At 42.5% G+C, this 3,779-nt stretch overlaps 1 non-coding gene across 1 annotated transcript; it reads left to right on the top strand.

The window, feature by feature from the left end:
• The first annotated feature begins 1,460 nt into the window (after positions 1–1,460).
• LOC145629708 (small nucleolar RNA R71) lies at positions 1,461–1,566 on the top strand. The gene has a single exon (XR_014111863.1). It is a non-coding gene; the product is annotated as a small nucleolar RNA R71 (small nucleolar RNA).
• The last annotated feature ends 2,213 nt before the right edge of the window (positions 1,567–3,779 follow it).

Genomic DNA, 3,779 nt, shown 5'->3' with positions numbered 1-3,779 from the left:
GATCTTTCAAAAATTTGGAATAGTGGGGCATTTGCTTCATAGCATCAACAAAAGGGACGGAGATATGCAAATTCTTAATGACTTCCAAAAACTTCCCAAATTGGGCATCAAGTTTAGCTCTTCCAAATCGTTGTGGAAAGGGTAGCTTCTCCTCTCTAGGTTGGCGATTTAGGGGCAAGGGGGTGGCTTCTTTTTCCTTGAGCACCTCAACATGTTTTTCTTTTTCAACACTCAATGGCTCATTGGGTTTTTCACCCTCATTCTCTAACTCCGCCTCTTCTTGGGGTTCTTCCTCAATTAAAGGGTCACTCCCTACTAATTTCCCACTCCTTGTTGTCATGGCATACAAAGGTTTTGGGTTGACTCCTTGACTTGGGATGTGAGAAGAAGAAGGAGAAGAAGAAGAAGGGGATGAATTAGATGCAAGTTGAGCAATTTGAGTCTCAAGCATTTTCATATGAGGATTGGTTCGTTTTTGAGCCTCTTCATGTTTCTTTTGATCCTCCTCACGCATTTTTAAAAGAGCATCTAATTTAGCCATCACGGGATCTATTGGAGGGGCTTCAATTTGAAGAGGTTGTTGAGGTGGAGGAAGTTGGGGTTGATGGAAACCCGGGGGCCTATTAGTTTGGGCATAGTTAGGAACAAATTGGCCCCTATTGCCTCCCGTGCCTTGGTTAGGAACATTGCCTTGTTGATTATTTCCCATGTTACCGTGGTCACCAAAATTTTGATTTTGATGGTCATGGTATCGGGAATTAAGTTGTTGGTTTTGATTACCATATCCTCTTTGGTTAGAGTAGCCCCTTCCATTGAAATTGGAAGGGCCTCCCCCACCATGGTATTGGTTATCATAACCACCACCATTTTGGTTCCAACCACGGTTTCCACCTTGATTCCAATTCCCCATTTGATTGGAGTTTGGCCTCAAGTTTCCTACATTTCCCATTCTAGGAGCAAAATTCATAGCATTGACATTTTCCATATTACTATCATGTTCATGGGAAGGGGGTTGAACTTCACAAGCATAGACACATTGAGAGGTATCATGATCATAGGTTTCACAATTAGAACAAAACATGCACCCTTGGGGCATTGTATTGTAAGAAGAGGGGGAGGAAGTATCCATACCATTGCCTCCCTTGGTTGAAGGGGAGATATTACCATGAGGGTTGGGCCTTTCTTTCATCAATTCATCCATTTGCTTGGTCATTTTGGAGATTTGGGTAGAAAGGTTGTTGATTGCGTTGGCTTGCTCCAATGCATAAACGCCCTTGCTAGAAGTAGCATCCCTTTCTCCTTCGTACCAATCATCATAGTGCTTTGCGGCTTCCTCTATAATACACTCCACTTCATGCTCTCCTTTGTTCATAATTGGACCACCGGCCGCGGCGTCTAGGCTTGTTCTTCCTTGAGGTGTGAGACCTCCATAGAAAGTGTGAATGAGTTGATACTTGGGTATCCCATGGTGTGGGCATTGACGTTGAAGCTCTTTGTATCGTTCCCATGCCGCACTTAGAGACTCACCACTCTTTTGGCGAAAACCTTGAATCAAAGACCGAGCCTCGGCGGTCTTCCTATGGTTATAAAACCTCCTCAAGAAAGCCGTAGTCACTTGGTCCCATGTCGTGAGAGAATTAGGGGGCACCTCCTTCTCTAGCCATTCTAGACCTCTCCCAATTAGCGAAAATGGAAACATTTTGAGGCGAATATATTCTTGAGTCACTCCATTGGCCTTTATTGTGTCACAATATTTCTCAAACTCTTTTAGGTGCTCATGAGGACTCTCAAACTTTCCACCCGAGAATTGTTTCCTCTCAATCAAGGCAATCAAATTAGGCTTGATCTCGAAATTGTTGGCTTGAGTAGTAGGAGTTAGGATCCCACTTTGCGCTCTAAAAGCTTCGGGGGCCCCAAGACGACTCAAAGGCGTATTCTCTCCCATTTTAGAACCTTCTTTACTTTCAAACTTATAGGCTGAGAAAGGGTTGATTTCTGAATTCGAAGATGATTTAGGGCTATCTAATTCTTCACTTGAGGGTGAAGAGGGTGGAGTATCTTCTAATTCTCTTACTCCTCTCGTTGGAGTGCGGGAATTTCTACTCCTTGCTCTTGCTTCTCTTCGAAGTAGGGACAAAGACCTCTCTAGCTCTGGATCGATGGGAATTAAAGATCTTGAGCGGGTTTGTCCTCTGTTCATACAACAAAGCTAAGAAGAACGTAAGCACTGACAAGTAACAAAAGTAGCGAACACTAACAAATAAAGGTGAGATAGTCTTAAACAAGCAATGAAATAGCAATGGAAACCGTCATCCCCGGCAACGGCGCCAATTTGACAAGGGAATAATCGTGTCGTTGAGCGACTACACCTAAGTCAAATTAATTTATAACTCTCTACCAACCTAATACGTGTATAGGGTAAATAGAGGGGTCGAACCACAGGAAGACATGCATAAACACCGCATTCACTACTTAAGACTTTAAGCTATCTCGGGACAAGAAGTATGAATAACTAAGAGATTAAACTAAGGATTAAGAATGATTAAAGACCAATATAACTAAACACCAAGGGAAGTGGGTAGATGTAGATGTCACTTGATCATGCAATAACACAGAAGCAAAGCAATGGTAAACTAAGCATGCAAGAATATCGAAATAAAGCTCGATCTGACCGCCTTCCGGGGTTAATCGATTTCTCCTAACATAGCCTCTATGCTTCCACATTAGAACCATATATTAGAAGGTGCAAACAAAGAATTATCGATAGTAATGAATCTCAACTAAGTCAACTTCCATTACTTGTTAGTAAAGACTCATCTTTGATCAACTAACAATGTGCACTTGCAAGAAAGACCAAAGAATATCAAGCATACAAAGACTTTAATCACCATTAACATAACCCCCAACGTCATAAGCATGAATCAATTAACAACTACACCATCCCCACACCCTTGGCTAGGTGACTACTCACAAATGATATTGAAGACAATTTCAATCATCAAATCAATAAGCATCAACATGATCAATAAGCAAAGAAGGAAAATCAAAATAAGCAAACAAAACTAGATACAAAAGTAAAGAGAGAGAGTAAGGGATTGCTCATTCATTGAAGATGAAGATTTACAAAGGTTCAATCAAGCTCCTTCTTCAATATCCAAGTTCATCAATAGAAATCCACACTTTCTCTCTCTACTAATGAAGTTTCTCTCTCTAGATTAAGCTAAAAATGTAGAAAATTAAAACTAAGTTCATCCCCCCAAAACGTTCTAAAAAAAGGGACTTATATAGTCCGTACAGAGTCAGCTGACAAAAGGAGAGGTCCGACCGAACAAATGGGAAGGTTCGGCCGGACTACAGGGTAGGTTCGGCCGGACTACAGGGTAGGTTCGGCCGAACCATGGGTAGGTTCGGTCGAACCTCCCTGATCCTGGTCTGGTCGAACTCCTGCGGTTCGGCCACTCCTGCAAAACTGCCGATTTTCATCTTGCCCCTGCCTTGAAGTTCGGCCGAACCACTGAGCAGGTTCGGCCACACCTTGGTTCGGCCACACCATCAGGAGGTTCGGCCGAACCTCTTCTGAATCATGCTTCCTCTAGCTTCCTTTGAGCTTAGCTTCCTCCTCTTGAAAATCTCGATGGTTCCTACAAAGCATAAGCATGAAAAGCACAATAAGAGCAAAGCGGGAAGACTAAGAAAAGGGAGGATAAAGGAGAAAGAAAAGAGAAAGCAAAGCTAAGTAAAAATGCTTAGAAAGAGGGCCAAACAAGTGCAAACGAGGG

The sequence above is a fragment of the Chenopodium album genome, chromosome 4, assembly GCF_948465745.1.
Source record: "Chenopodium album chromosome 4, dcCheAlbu1.1, whole genome shotgun sequence".
NCBI classification, from domain to species: domain Eukaryota; kingdom Viridiplantae; phylum Streptophyta; class Magnoliopsida; order Caryophyllales; family Amaranthaceae; genus Chenopodium; species Chenopodium album.
This window is presented reverse-complemented; position numbering and strand designations above follow the sequence as displayed.